This window comes from Coffea arabica, chromosome 5c (genome assembly GCF_036785885.1).
Source record: "Coffea arabica cultivar ET-39 chromosome 5c, Coffea Arabica ET-39 HiFi, whole genome shotgun sequence".
NCBI lineage: Eukaryota > Viridiplantae > Streptophyta > Magnoliopsida > Gentianales > Rubiaceae > Coffea > Coffea arabica.
Window position 1 is genome coordinate 32,890,914 of NC_092319.1, and position 16,531 is coordinate 32,907,444.

At 35.5% G+C, this 16,531-nt stretch overlaps 1 pseudogene; it reads left to right on the forward strand.

The window, feature by feature from the left end:
• Positions 1-1,027: 1,027 nt before the first annotated feature.
• On the forward strand, positions 1,028-1,123 carry LOC113691143 (U6 spliceosomal RNA; annotated as a pseudogene).
• The last annotated feature ends 15,408 nt before the right edge of the window (positions 1,124-16,531 follow it).

Genomic DNA, 16,531 nt, shown 5'->3' on the forward strand with positions numbered 1-16,531 from the left:
TTACGTCCTATTATTTTTATTATTTTTCTCACTTCACATATCCTCACATTGCATACATGCATTCCATTCATTTGCATCCCACTCGCATTATTCGTGACTTCTTCAAAGGGTCGTTATTGGGCTTCACTATTAATGTGATTGGTACCATTCAACCTTTGAAGGGAAATTTCCCCCAATACCCCTAGGTCTAGGGTTTGCATTCATGTAGTGCATCCAAATGTAATAAATTCTTTGGTTAAAATAAGAAAAACTTTGATTGAATCACGCAACTAGCCTTGGCTAGGTCGGAGGGGTGCCTTGGATTTTTATCCTTGCCTTCCCCTTCGTCAAATGTGACTCCCGAACCTTTTTCATTGGTTTACGTGGACTAGGAGTCGTTTAAAAGGGGTTTCTTACAACTTTTTCCTAAAAAATTCATTTTTTTTGGGTGACTTGGTACACCCTAACTCTATATCAAGTGGCGACTCCATTTTTCATATAAAACCCTTTTTGAACTATTTTTCTTGGGTCAAATCGTCGCATTTTCAAAAGTCCCATTTAGACCCACTTTTTCTTTTAAATCACAATTCATTTTTCAATCATAAATTGAATCAAAAAATACATCTTTCTCAAACCATTTTATTTATTTATAAAAAATGGGGCGCGACAATATTATAATAATAAATTTTATATTCTTGAATTTGGTGATTCGGAATTCCTATTTTGATTTCAAATTCGTTTTCATATATATATATATATATATATAATATTTTTAATATATATGTAATATAACATTTATATAATAATAATTTTTATATTCATGAATTCGGTGAAATTGAAATTTATCAAATTTCGAACTGAATTCAGAAGGAATTCGAATTCAGAGTTGGTGAATTCGAAATCAAATTCGATCGAAAATTTTGATACCAAAATTTCAAAAAAATTCCGATTTCAAAGTTTCGAATTGCCGATTTCAATTCCTATTCACACCTCTAGTATTTGGCCTCTATAGATTTGAGGTTGTTAGCCACATCAATCGCCATCCTTCAACTCCTTTGGGGACATCCGATCAAATTAGAACCACACAGAGAAGATTTGCATGACCCCTGCACAAGAAGAATAATCATCCTTCAGGATCAATGTTGCAAGATGGAGGAGGATTCTGAGGAGTAATAGAGAAAACTGGAAGCTAAGGGTCCATTTGGTTGGCTGTAAAATGTTTTTCACTAGGAAAATATTTTCGAGTGAAGTTATTTTCCAAGTAAATCATTTCGTTTTTAGCATTTTTCAAATGTTTGGTTACTCGTTTGAAAATGTTTTTCAACTTCATTTTCTTCTATTGAAAAAATATTCATAAGGTTTTGTTGCTTTAGAATGTCATCTCTTTTTCTAAGGCCTGTTAAACTAACTATGTACATATGAATGTACTATGTAATGGAAATCTAAATAGACTTACCTCTAATCATTGTTGTCAAATACAAATTAGTCTCTCCTTGTCTCTTTGACTGCTTCTTGTCTACTCTAAAAACATAAAATTATGTAGAAGAAGAAGTTAGAGTAATGAGCTTCTACCTTATGCCTAACCAAAGAGTGTAGTGTTGATGGAATTCCACAGGTTATTTATGAGTTAGGCTAGGCACCCTTACTGGCAATTACCAAATCTCTAGAGTTTCCTTCCATCGAAGAAATCTTGCCATAATCCATAACCTTTTCTGACTAATTGATTGATTTGATTGGTTAACTGATTGAATAAGATATCAATTAGTAGAAGATACCAATCAATCATTAACAAATGGGAGATACGAATTAATTATTGATAAAATGTCAATCAATTAATCAGGATATCAATCACTTTAGAATCAAATCAAATCATGTGGATCACAATTGCCTCTAAAAGAAGCAAGTCTTACATCCCCACTTGACCCATATAAAATAGTTAGATAACTTGTGAGTGACTATCTACTTAAAAATAGCCATAAGTCTTGTTTGTTACTCACCAAATTCAACAGTTAAGTAATAGTTGCTTAATTAGAAAATAATAATACACGAATCATGGTGATTATGTTCTCATTGGCAAACACTTCCTACCATGTATGATAATGTATTACACTTTCTAATCAAGTACTTTAAAAGAACTTTATAAATAACTTCATATAAGTTATTCAGGGTCCAACTTTATGGATCACATGATCGTTATTTTATACATGAACAATATTGTGCACAAAATCATGTAAACATAAGTATCTCGACTGTCTAAGCAATAACAATAGTTGAGAATAATAGTAAAATACTAAATGAACTAGTGGGTTCCATATGAGTTATTTGATCATTAACAACTTAGCTGGCAACCTTTAGTTGTTTGATCAACAATAATAACTCCTTACTATACACTCAATAGCTACTTTTTTGCTTTCTAAATAACTATTGAATACCTTATGTCGACTTGATTGTTTTGACTCCCACTCTTTCATGTATACATAATGAAAGGGTATAGTCAAATTGAATGTCTATATTAGCCAAAATACAATATCGACAAACTGTAGGCCAAACAGTAGATGCTTGTGGTATAACTTCATAGCATCTTTGGTGAATTTATATTTATTCAAATGCATGATGTGAACATTATGCAATTGTTCACTATTATTGCTTAAAAGTAATATTTGCTCTTTATTATCAAAGAACTCTTGCATGAAGATCTTAAGATAGATTAACTATCTTTTACATTCTATTTTGTGAATACTACTGACAGAAGGGTTTCACAAATATCATGATTGAGAAAAAAACTCATAGTATATTAATTTAGTAGAAAAATTCTTCTAAGATCAAATGAAGAATAAATTAATATACTGTTGAGGAGCAACAATTGGATTTAAATTGCGTTCTCTACAAGTGTATTATAGTGACACATATGTACACCTAATTATTAAGAGTCACGTTAAGGACATTTGTTTTCATATTTATCTAATGTAACTCTAATAGTGAGTTACTAGTGCCATAATTACCCCAAATAAAATCTCTCAAAATTTGGTAGTGATTTTGAAGTAATTTGTGACATTATTCCTGAATATGGAGATTTCTCCATTTGTATCTTATGAAAACATTGCACAATTCAATCTTAAACTCTTGTAGGCATATAACATAGTAACTAGAGAACTTCAATTTTCTATAGAGAACATTTTGCCTCTCACTGTCTCAAAGATAACTCAACCAGTGGGTTCAATGTGGATTTATCTTCATGTGTTTATTTGATAAGGAGTTTTTCAATTGATTTCTTATCTAAAATAATTAAATAATTATTTTGAAAAAAGCTATCAATTTTCCATATGCAAAGGAGTCAAATATGAATCCTTACCTTTTCAAAACTCCATTCTAGGGTCAAAACACTCCCACTTACTTCATGTTCTTAACAAATTTAAATCGCCAGTTCTAATAATTCTTGAAGTATGAAAGAATCTAAATTTTTTGGAGTAAGATAGCCTTGTTTCCTTTGTATAGTTTCTTTATTTGTAGGTTGATTACCCTCACAAAACTGAACATAATATTTTAAACTTGATTTCCATCCATGCCATAATCAAAGTGGTATTTAAACAACATTGGAGGAAATTGTTTAAGTATATACTTCAGTTTCAAGCTTTACTAATAAGATATAAAGATTACCAATATACTATATCCACAAATATCTCATTATTTCCATAAGGTACACCATTTGGATGTAACTGATCAAGCATTGCTTTTGCTCATTAGCAATGTTTCCTAATTAATGAGCACAAATAGGATAGCCCACATTTTTTTGTGTGCCTTCATCTTATTTTCTGTCCTTCAAATTTCAAATTTCCTTTCTCATTTGAACACTTGCAAAGATATCAAATATTGATCCTTTATCAAATAAGAAAGGAGCTTTATATTTGATGAATAGTTACCTAATAATGAGATAAATATATCTCACCAAAAAGGATTGGAAATAATTTACAAAATTTTAGTGTCATAATGAAACTCTTATGGCATCTATAATGGTTGAGTAGTTTGTTTTGCTTATGCAGTCTACTTAAAATATCATAGTTGATAAATCTAAAATTTTTAAAGATTTATGATTTATCAACTCTTTATTTTTCTTATGGAGATATATCTAAATCTCCTATGCCAAAATTTAAAGAGTTTCCCCTAGTGATAAACATACTTATTGCCAATACAATTATTGTGGTCAAGTATAGTATATTTCTCAATTCAAAGGATGGTACTAAAAACTTTAGAATTAATAACTTCACTATTTTCAAAATCTACTACTGGATAATGAGGTTCAAAATCATACCCAATAGTAATTAATTTGAAAATAGAAATTCTAGAGTAATAAGAAAAATAATGTTTTAGAAACACAAATTTTCTTGAAATGAGAAATAATACATCACTTATCTTTATGTAAACATTTTTAGTTTCTATAAAGAAACTTTTGTTCACTTTCCATATAATAAAAAACTTATTATATTGGCAATGTAAATTGACTGACTTTAGCCAATTCACCAAATACATCACAATTTATAACACTCAACAATTAAGATTTTCTTTTTAGTTATTTTCTCTCAGGTAAAGTATCAAATATCATTCTGTTACAAACAATATTGGTCTTTATTGTTGTTTGACTTAATGAGAGCAAAATTACCTTTCTTTGCATTTCTTCTTTCAGGAAAGTTAAATTTCTCTTATTTCTTAACCTCTTTATCCTTTTTCTAATACACATGATTAACCATATATCTTTATGTGTATTATAAAGGATTGAATGGCTAAAAAATTCTTTATGAAAGAATCAAGAATGAAATGCTACAAAAATAACTCAATCTCAATTTAATAATACTTTAATTCATAATATAGCAAAATTCTCATCTTTTCAAAATATACTTCAATATTTAAGTGTCACAAAGGAAAGCCTTCTAATGGTGCTAATTAAAACTTGCAACAATTTCTTTATGGGCTTCGTGCAAGATTTAACTATAGATAATTAGGGTTTGAACCCTATTTTATGTGAATATGAGATAGAATGCACAAACTATTAAATTACTGCTAATTCTTATACTTAATCTCTATATTAGCAAATATATCCATATTATAAGAATGGTTTGTTTGTTGTTATAAAAGTGTTAATTTAAAACTTGAACAAAATGAATTTAAAAGTCAAATTAATAAGAACCATAAAATCATTGGAATGAAACACTAAATTAACAATCAAGAACTATATCATAAAAATGCTATGAAGTTTGGACCTTGATTTTGAATCAACCTTCTCTCAATCCAAATAATAAATTCAAACCTTCCTGTGGGCAAAGGTTGCAAAATGCATAGAATTTACTTTTCTTAATCATAAGACTAGTAATATAAAACCATAAATTGAAGAAATAATTTGTACCCATGGGCATAAAAATATCTTTTAATTTACTTTCTAATTTACCATCCTATGTCAATTTGTCTTACTAAAATAATTACCTCCCTATGGGGTCGTATAACTATCTTAGTGAATTAGTTGCAACTTGATATAGATGCCTTTTTAAAATTCCTTCAATCACTCAACAATATGTGAAAAAGAAATACAAAATTTCTCCAAACACCAATATAGCTAAGATACTATGGCTACTCCTAAGTATACGGCATTATAAGAAAAATTGTCAACTAGTTAATATGACTAAAAATTCATAATTTCAATCACCAAACTGTATGTGATGAAAAATTTTACATCAAATATTTGGGATGTTGTGGCCACTCCCAAATATATAATGCAAAAGTGAAATTTTTAGCATGGCATCTTGTTATTTGTTAATAGTCCAAAAACTTTATGTTGACTAAATTTCATTGAATTTTCTTTTCTTTTATAATCATTTAATCTTACGTGATTAAAGTTCTTCACATTGTATATTTGAGATGTTGTGGCTATTCCCAAATATACGATGCAAAAAAAGTTCTAATGAAAATTCATAGAAAATAAGCAGTCAACTTGTTGACTAGAAATCCTTGATTTTAATTAAGAAACTATATGTGATCAAAATTGTAGTACACCAATGCTTGAAATGCTATGGCTACTCTCAAACATATAGTGTGCTAGATTTTATAAGTATATCGAAATAGTCAAACAATTCATATTTTGACAAAAGAATTTCTTAATTCCTTTTTTTTAATACACCTTTAATCACCAATCTTTATGTGATTAAAATACTTTCTCATTATATATCTATAATTTTTTATATCAATTATCAACATATATTTTCCCCCAGTAATTCATCCATAAAGGCTTTTTTTCTTAATCCCCATTAATCTTAGGTCTTAGCCCTGCTACCAATTAGTAGCCCAGAAAGGACCATTACCTTTTTTCTAAAATTATCTGAAAAAATTTGCTGACATTTTCCTACTCATGTAATGCACATAACACATCCAAACACCCATTTTATGTTAGATTTATGAATCATAATTTTATATCGAGCAATCTATTCAACCATATGTACATTTGATAAAGTAACAGCTTCAACTCCCATTTTAGTTTTGACCTATGGTCACATAAGCAAAAAGGTTGCAACTCATTTGATTGCACAAATTAATGCTATGGAGCCGTCGCCATAGACGTTTAATTAATGTAGATGTTTTTTAGTTTTCCATTGTAATAAATATTGTAGTGGCCAAGAAAGTACCATACTCTATGATTTGATCGTGACATAGAAACAAATGATAAGGCAGAACGAAAAAGTTAGGGTTGCCGTCTACAAGGGCTGCTAGGGTTGCCGTCACCATTATCCGCCAATGGGCTACTGCTAGACACCATGGCTACCCTTCAGCCGGAGGGGACTCCCCATCCACAAGGAAGTCCTTTTTCCAACTGTTTACCCAACCAACCGCCTCACCCATTCAGCTCCGACTAGTGACTACCTACAAAGGAGAGGCAGCGGTCATCTTCCCTAAAGCTGATGTGGAAAAACTTGCTGCACCATTTCGATGGGCCTTAGTGGGGAAATTCTCCCACGGCAGACCAACACTAGAGGAGATACGAAAGTTCTTTTTCACGCTCAACTTGAAGGACCAGGTAACCATTGGCCTGATGGACTATTGCCATGTGTTGTTGAGATGCTTGGCAGAATCAGACTTCACCAGAATCTGGACGTGAGAGATTTGGCAGCAAGGCAAATTTCCTATGCGGGTTTTCCGTTGGATGAGAGAGTTCCACATTCATAAGGAGTCCTCCCTTGCTCCAGTGTGGTTTTTATTGCCTTCACTGCCAGTCCATTATTTCGACAAATATTCTCTTTACTCGATTGTTAGTCTTGTCGGGAAGCCACTCTTCTTGGATGCAGCCACGGCTACTGGAACGCGGCCAAGCGTGGCGCGGGTTTGCATGGAAGTGGATTTGCTGAAACTGCTTTGCTCAAGAGTCTAGGTGGTAGTGGAAGGAGAATCCGGCTTCTGGCAAAAGATTGTGCTTGAGGACTGACCTGTCCAAATATTGTTTTGGGTGCTGGCGCCAGGGCCATTCGGTGGGAGACTACAAGAGAAACGCTAAGGAATAGGGGGTGCTGAAGCTCAATGCACAGCCTCATTGGATGCAGACTCAGGTTTCAGCCGACCCCCCATCACAAGCGTAAGGCCAGACGACCGTTGCTGAGGCGCAGGAGGCAGTGGATGCCTCTGGTGATAGACGGGTCATGCACCATGTTCCGCTGGATGCAGGGAAGGCATTGCAAACCTAGGAGAGGCAGGATACTAGGTCGTCGATGAGGCAGGTGCCTGAGGGAGATGCATGGAACTAGCGGGATCACGTTTCTCCAGTACAGACTGTTACAGGGGCTCAACCTGTTGCTGCGCAGCAGCAGGAGTGCAGTGGGGAAGGCTCGCATCAAGAACACCATTCCTCTGGAGCAAGGGTTGACAGGGAGGCGCCTGACTTGCGTGAGGTGCTTGACTTGCGTGAGGGAGAGCGGCCTCCTGTCCAACACCATTCCGGCGTGGCGGAAGTGGTGGCTGCAAGCCACACCGAAGATGGGTTAGCAGTGGGAGCAGCCGCAACTGAATCGGCATTCCCACATTCAACTGGCGGGGAGCATTTGGAGGCGCAAGGGCAGCTCCATGGCGGTAAGCTGCATGCTATGCATGGGTGGTTTACCTCCGTGGGTTTCACAGGACCCGAGCAAGTGCCGATAGACCCGAACGTGGACATGGATGAAAGAAAGGCCATCGACCTACCCCGAGCTACAGGCAACTTATCGCCAAGGATGGTGACCATACCTGACATTGAATCAGCTTCGTTGGTGGTGGAATTGAACATTGATCATGCTGGGGGCATGCAAGGCTTCACCAAACCGAGGGGAAGGGGAGCCGACATCCGTATACCATCTGATAGAAAGATCAGGCCAGCAATATCTACTCATAACTCTTTCCAAGATTTGCATCATGATTAACGCACTTTTATGGAATATTCGAGGGGTGGCTCAAGCCCCAAACTTGCGTATACTTCGTAAATCAGTACGTTTACATGATGTTAAATTTGTGGCTATATTGGAACCTAAGCAGCCCATTTGCAATGTTGATCACATTTGCATGCAATTGTCGTTTGATTCGGTAATTGTTAACCCTTCGGAAAATCTCTTGGTCTTCTTTAGTAGCCCGTTTATATGCTCGGTTGTTAGTAGTTCGTTTCAACATATTACGTTGTCGATTCTTCATCCGTGGTTGTCAGGTCCTTTGCTCTCCTCATTTGTTCATGCAAAATGTATAATGGATGAGCGTCATGAGTTGTGGCATCACTTACTGAGGGATAAACTCAATGCTTCTCCTTGGTGCATTGGGGGTGATTTTAATGTGGTAACGGCTCCCTATGAAAAACGTGGAGGCCGGCCTTTTTCCATGGCTGAAGGTGTGGAGTTTCTAGAGTTTATGGAGGAGGCGAAGGTTTTTGATGCAGGGTTTTCGGGATGGAGTTTCACATGGAGTAATAACAGGAGGGGACAAGCACGAATTTGGAAGTAGCTGGATAGACTGTTAATCAATGCGGAGTGCCTGGATGTTGCTTCGGTAATATCTGTTGTTCATCTGGCACGACACCCTTCGGACCATTCTCCGCTAAGAATCTCCTTTACGTCATAGCTTGACAACAAACCACGGCCTTTTCACTTCGTAAATGTATGGGCAGCAAAACCAAACTTATTGGAGGTAATTCGACGAGCATGGAAAGAGGACATGCAGGGTTCTCCCTTATGGATTTTGTGTTCTAAATTGCTGGTGACTCGGCGGTGCATTCAAGAGTGGAATAAGTAGTTCTTTGAGAATATTTTTGATGCAGTCTGGGAGGCGGAGGCAATGATATTGAGAGTAGAGGCGGCTGTGGAGAATGAAGCCTTTGAGGCTGCGTAGGTTGAGTTACAGAGAGCTCAAGCGGAACTTATGTCGAAGAGCAATTTTGGCGACAGAAGGCAATAGTGAAATGGCTTCGGAGTGGGGACAGGAACACCAAATATTTTCATGCGGTGGTTAAACAAAGAAGAGTGCAAGGAATGATACACAGAATTAGGAAGGCAGATAGGGCTGTGGGTGGAGGATGACAACGCAATATCAAATAAGGCGATCGCACACTTTTTAGACCTTTTTTCTGGAGCTACGTCCTCCAACTCGGGCGGGCTGCTAGACTTAATTCCATCATTGATCACGGGGGAGGACAATTCGGTGTCAGAGGAGATGCCGACCCTGTAGGAAGTCAGACGAGTGGTGTTTGTAATAGATGGGGATAGTGCTGCTGACCCAGATGGGTTTACAAGCAGGTTCTTTACCTTTGCGTGGGACATCATTGCTAGTGATGTCCATAGGGTAGTGATGAGTTTCTTCTGTGAGGCGGAGCTACCTCGATTTGTCACGTCGACCTCCATAGTACTCCTTCCAAAAGTTTCGAATCCTCGAGATTTCTCCAAGTTTTGACCGATCAGCCTCTGTAATTTATTTAATAAACTGATTTTCAGGATATTGGTGGACCGTGGAGCTCCGATTTTACCAAAAATCATCTCTCCTTAACAAACGGGGTTTGTTAAAGGGCGGACCATCACAAAAAATTACTTATTAGCCCAAGAGTTGACACTAAAAAAAATTATTTCTTTCGTGACAAATTTTTCGTGACAAGAAACCTATTCGTTACGAAAACCATGCTTTTTATGACAACCCGTCAAGCAAATGTCCTTCAAAAGGTGCTGCTACTTTAAACGTGTTTTTCTATTTATTTCATTGTCTAAAGTCACTTTCCCCACATCAATTCGTCAGGAAAAGTTTTCATTCTCCCTCCATTTCTTTCCCACCAATTTTTTCCCCTCTTGGACAGAAAAGGAATTTAGAAGGACATCTTGTCCTTGTGACATAGACACCGGGAAACAAGAAGCACTTTTCCCAAATCTCTACTTTTGGAACAACAACAACAAAGTAACACTTTCTCCAAATCTTCAACTTGTTTTCATCTCCAACAACAGAGAACAACAACGAACTCCTCCGAACTTGTCTTCATCTCTTTCAACAAGAGAGACAACACGATAGTCTAAGGTGATGTAAAAATCAAATAATCCTTCAATTTTGTCTTGAATCAGCTCCCTTTCTCCAAATCCCTCTTTAATTTTATCCTTAATTGACTGTGAAATGATGGTCCTACAGATCATCAGTTCAAGTTCGGTGTCAAATATTTTTCTCTACATAAAAATTGACTCATTTGTGATCTAAGTTTTCAGAAATTGTTTTGGAGAACCTCATTTGGCCCCTTAAAGTTTCAAATTTGATTATTTTCATTATTTTGGTTGAGAATGAGGAATTTAGTGCAAATTTGATAGGCTCCCATCTCCCTGATGTTCACAAAGGAACGGTTCTTGGTAAACTTGTTCTTGCATGTGAAGAGTTGAGAATTCTACACATGTACATATAAAATTGATTTGACAGCTCATTTTTGGCAGAATGGTGTAGCAGTCTGGTGCATTGGCTTTCAGAAAATTTAGGGTCAAGGATTGACTATTCTTGGAGGTGAGTCCTTGACAGGTTCAGTTCCCATTGGGCAGATATGACTTGTAAATTGCAAAATGAAATATTACGATATGAGCAAAATGGGTCCTATATTTTGGATTAACTCCAGAGTAGATCCAAACTTATGGTGCAATGTTCACATCCAGGTGTGCTAGACGCTTGTCTTGTATCGAACATTTTTCCTAATTTATCCTTGTTATTTGTCTTTCAGTTTTTTGTCATACATGTGATGGGCAACCGACTTTCAACAATTTTATCTAATACAATTTTTTTCATTTTTCAATGTCTGAAACCTTGTTAAGGATTCATCTCTGATTGATCATTTAATATGAGCCTTCAATGTGATGCCAGAGATACATGTTCAGTGTTTCTGGTTTGTCCTCTTGTTTTGTCATGAAAGTGTCTGAATGAAACTGGAATTTGTTTCCTATTTTTCTTCATTATTTGTTTCCTTTCATGCAGACCTTGTTCTGAAAGACAAGATTGTTGTTTATGATTTGGCTGGCCAAAGGATTGGATGGGCTAACTATGACTGTAAGTTCCCATATCACGAACATTTTCCAGCCATTGACTTGATTTTTACAGTGCCTTCTATTCATCATTTATCTGATTGGATTAAAAGGGGAAACTTGGATTAAAAGTGAAAGTGTTTTCTCTGATACAGATACACTTGAAATCTAGTTTTTAGTTCAAGATTAGCAGAATTTGGGGTTATGTATGATGAATTTCTTAAAATATCTAATTTCGCATTTCTTCATATTCAGCAGAACAGACCTGCATTCTCACTACCTTGATAGAGAAGAAAAGGAACAACCAGAGAAAAGATTGCATAATTTGAGGTATGTGGTTATTTGGTAGCTTACCATAAAGAATGAAAAGTGTTTATCATGACTGCTAGTTTCTTGCAAATTATGTTATGGTTTACATCCTTATTTGTGTAAATCAAGTTATGGGTTATGATGTTTAATGTTTTCTTATATACTATACAAGAGCATATACAATTAAACAATAGAAGAATAGTACAATTAGGAATGTGTTTTTAGTTTTATTGAGTAGTATACCATTTGGTGTAATCAGTGAATAATCTAATGTGTTTTCAGTTTTATTAAGTAGTATAGCATTTGATGTAATCAGTGAATAATCTAAGTAGCTTGGAATTCATAACTAAGCCATAAAAAGTAGGTAAATTGTGAATAATTCTATGTCTTTTTGCCTCCTTTATCTTTTTATAGCTAGAAATTGTCTTTCCTCCTTTTTGAGTTATTCATATTGACAATGCCTTGAGTTTAGTAAGTTAAGACTTTTCTTATTCTAGGTATCGAAAATGGATAAGAGCTGGATAAATGATCCAAATATTTTGTCAAGTCATTATAAGTCTGGTCTTAAGGATTTTATTGAATTTGCTAAGACCAATGGTATGGGATTGGATGGAAAATTATTTTGTCCCTGTAGGAGATGTAGAAATTCAAAAAGAAAAACATTTCTCAAGTTGAATCAGATTTGTCAGAAAAAGGCTTTTGTATGTATTATAAAAATTGGGTCTTCCATGGGGAACCATTTTCTGCACACTCTTATATGTCAAGTGGAAAGAACAATAACCTTGATGAGAATGGTGTTGGAGGTGAGGCAGAGTTCATCAATGAAACAGTATATAATGACTTTGATATGAATGAAAATGGTGAATCTGATGAGTTACCTGATTTATTGGATGAGATAAGAAATGCACATGAATCAGGGACATCGAGTGAATGGGATTCAAAAAATTTTGACAAATTGTTAAATGATGCACAAAGAGAACTTTACCCGAGATGCAAAAAATACTCCCTACTGCGTTTCATTGTTTCCTTTCTCCATATCAAAGTGATGAACCATATGACTAACAAAGCATTTGACATGATGCTAGAATTTTTAAAAGATATGTTACCAGAAGGAGAAATACTTCCATCTAGTTTTTATGGGGCCATGAAAATTCTATCTGGTATAGGTTTGGGGTATCAAAAAATTGATGTCTGCAAATTTGATTGTGCATTGTTTTGGAAAGAAAATGAAAAGATGGACAAGTGTCCTATTTGTAAAGAATCACGATGGAAAGTCAATAATGGCAAGAAGAAGAAAGTTCCACAGAAGGTGATGTGGTACTTTCCATTAAAAGCTAGGTTGCAAAGACTTTTTATATCTTCTAAAACTGTTGAAGACATGAGATGGCATGAGGAGAAACGGGTTAAAGAGGAAAGTATCATGAGACATCCAGCTGATTCTATTGCTTGGAAGGATTTTGATAAGCAATATCCTGATTTTACTAAAGATTCTCGAAATGTAAGACTTGGATTGGCCACGGATGGATTCAATCCATTTGGTAACATGAGCAACTCATATAGCATGTGGCCAGTTATTCTCGTACCTTACAATTTGCCTGCATATAAGTTTATGAGAAAGGAATTTCTTATACTATCACTTCTTATTCCTCGTCCACGTGCCCCTGGAAAGGAGTTAGATGTGTTCTTAAGGCCAGCAATAGATGATTTGAAAGATTTATTTCATGGAATCAGCACTTATGATGCATATAGTGGACAAAACTTTCAAATGCGTGCAGCAATTTTATGGACTATATCATATTTCCTTGCATATGGCTATTTGTCTGGATGGAGCACCAGTGGGTATAAAGCATGTCCATGTTGTCTTGATGATACTGCTTCACAAGGACTAAGAGGCAAAATATGTTTCATGGGACATCGTCGCTTTTTGAACCATGACCACCGTTGGCGAAAGCAAAAAGCTCATTTTGATGGAACTATTGAAACACGCTCCAAGCCAAAGGAATTTTCTGGAGAACACGTTTTAAGACATTAAAATTCCTTGGCTGGTGTCTTTGGTGAGTTTGGTAAGAACCCAGTTACTCGGAAAAAAGGAGTTGATAAAATTCAGGGTAATTGGAGGAAAAAAAGTATATTTTTTGAGTTACCATATTGGGAAAAACTCTCCATGAGACATTGTCTGGATGTGATGCATATCCTTAAAAAAACATGTGAAAGTTTAGTAGCAACATTGTTGAACATTCCTGATAAGACAAAAGATACTAATAAAACTCGTGATGATCTACTTGACATGGGAATAAGGCATCAACTACACTTACATGATGATGGTACAAAGAAAACAAAGCCTCCAGCCTTGTATGTGATGTCTTCAAGTGAGAGAAAAGGATTTTGTGATTTTTTGAGTTCAATTAAGTTTCCTGATGGGTATGCTGCCAATATTTCCAAGTGTGTTAAAGATGGTAAACTGATGGGACTTAAAACACATGACTACCATGTCCTCTTGCAACGACTTATTCCAGCGGGCATTCGTGGGTATTTGTGCAAAGAAGTCAATGAGGCAATTTTTGAATTAAGTGAGTTTTTTCGAGATTTGTGTTCTAAAACACTTAAGATGGATGACTTGGAAAGGTTGGAGAAAAATGCTCCATTAATATTATGTAAGTTGGAAAAAATCTTTCCCCCTGCCTTTTTTGATACTATGATCCATTTGATTGTTCACTTGCTAAAGGAAGCAAAACACATGACTATCTTTTTGGTATTTAATAGAAAAAATCAGAAGCCAATACAAAGAATCGTGCCATGTTACCCTATCCGAACACTGGTGGTTCAAAATCAAATCATGTTCGAGCACAAGAGATGGTATATTACTGATTTTTTATTTCCATTTTGGCTTATATTTATACTAGGAAGAAACTAGAGCTAACTCGAGATCTTTTATGCTATAAAATAGGTTCCACCAAGTGCAATTCATGCTTGGACTGCTGCTCACATAAAAAAGGATGGCCAATTTGTGAATAATACTGCAAAATCTCTCGATGTAATTTTCACTATAGTTGGCTGATTCCAGTAACTTTGTTTTTTATTAGTAACAGGACATTTACATATATATATTATACATTTAATGACTCCTTGAGTTATGTGAATCTAATATGTACAGGATGAGTTAAAAGAAGAGGGAAGGCAATGCATCGAGAATGGAGAAACTGTCAATGAAGTAAAAATTATGGAAAATGTCCTAGGAAAGAGGGCTGGTCGTGCCAAAAGGTTGGGTATGGGGGTCATACCACCCCCATCTTCTCGCAAACCCGAATCTTCAGCTAATAGAGCACTACTTGAAGAACTAAAACAGTGCAAGGAGAAGATTCAATGCTATGAGGAGCGAATTCAAGCACAAGATACTCAAATCCAAAATCTTGTACAAAGCCAGCAAGGGATATAGGAAATGCTGCAAGAATTCCTCGTTTGGAAACAGAAGCAGTGTGGAGGTTCTTCCTAGTAATGATGAGTTTGTAGATCTTTATTCGAAACAAATGTATTTATGTGTTACTATTGTGGAACAACTTGGTTACTTCAGCATAGTAATTATTCTTGTATTGCTTGTACTCATGATGAAGTGGTCCTTAAGCAATTTGTAGTGATCATCCATGCATCATAACAAAAATACATCTTTTCCATGCCATTCTATTGTTTCTCTGATTTCATATTTTTCTTGGTTTTATTGTACAGGTTTGGGATGAACTTTTGGGACTGCTTTTGGCTTTTGGCTTTTGGCTTTTGAGTTTGGGATAAACTCAACATTGTGGACTGCTTTTAGCTCATACTGAAGAATTCCTCTATTTTGATATCATCCATCTCTAGTATTTTGTTGACCATGGAATTGAAGTCCATCTTTTGGTTTTAGCACATGTTAGGTACATGGTAGTTATCTAGGGAGAAATAATATTGGTTTCAAATCATGGAATGTAATGATATGTCAATGTTTGACATGGCTAACTTTTGTGGTTTGACATATTATGGTTGCCTACTAATGAAATTTGCGAAGTTTTGGTTGATATTTTGCTTGCATACTTTTATATTTTGATTGGGTGGAGTGTCTAAATAGATGATATTATCACTTTGTTGTCACTAAAATTGCTAGGCTTAAAAAGGCTAAATGGTGAAATTAGAAACTAATATATTATAGTGAAGCAGCTGTCGTCAGGAAAAATGACATTGAATTGCCATTAAAGTACGTCCAGCAAGTTTCAACGCATGACTTTTCTTGACAATCAAAAATTTAGTAACAAAGTTCAGGGTCTTTCCCGACAAAGGTTCATCAAGAATATGAGGTCTTTTCCTGATGACCGAATCATCACGATTACCTTTCTTGATGACACATCACAGAAAATGGAACTTTTCCTGACGAGAATTCCACTAGTTGTCAGGAAAACCTTTTGCCGACGGCGTATAGGTGACCAATCTTCTCTGACGACATTAGCGTCATGAAAACTTTTCCTGACAACATACGCAACTTTTCTTGATAAAAATTGTTGTCACTAGAAATATTTTTTTTTGTAGATGATGGACATTGGTAAGAAGTCACGGGGGGAGGGGGTAATAAGGCTTTAAAGCTGGATATGACGAAGGCGTATGATCAGATGTCTTGGGTGCATATTATTGGTGTTCTACGGAGATTTGGCTTTGGGAAAAGATTCATAGACATGGTTTGGCGTCTAGTTTCGAAT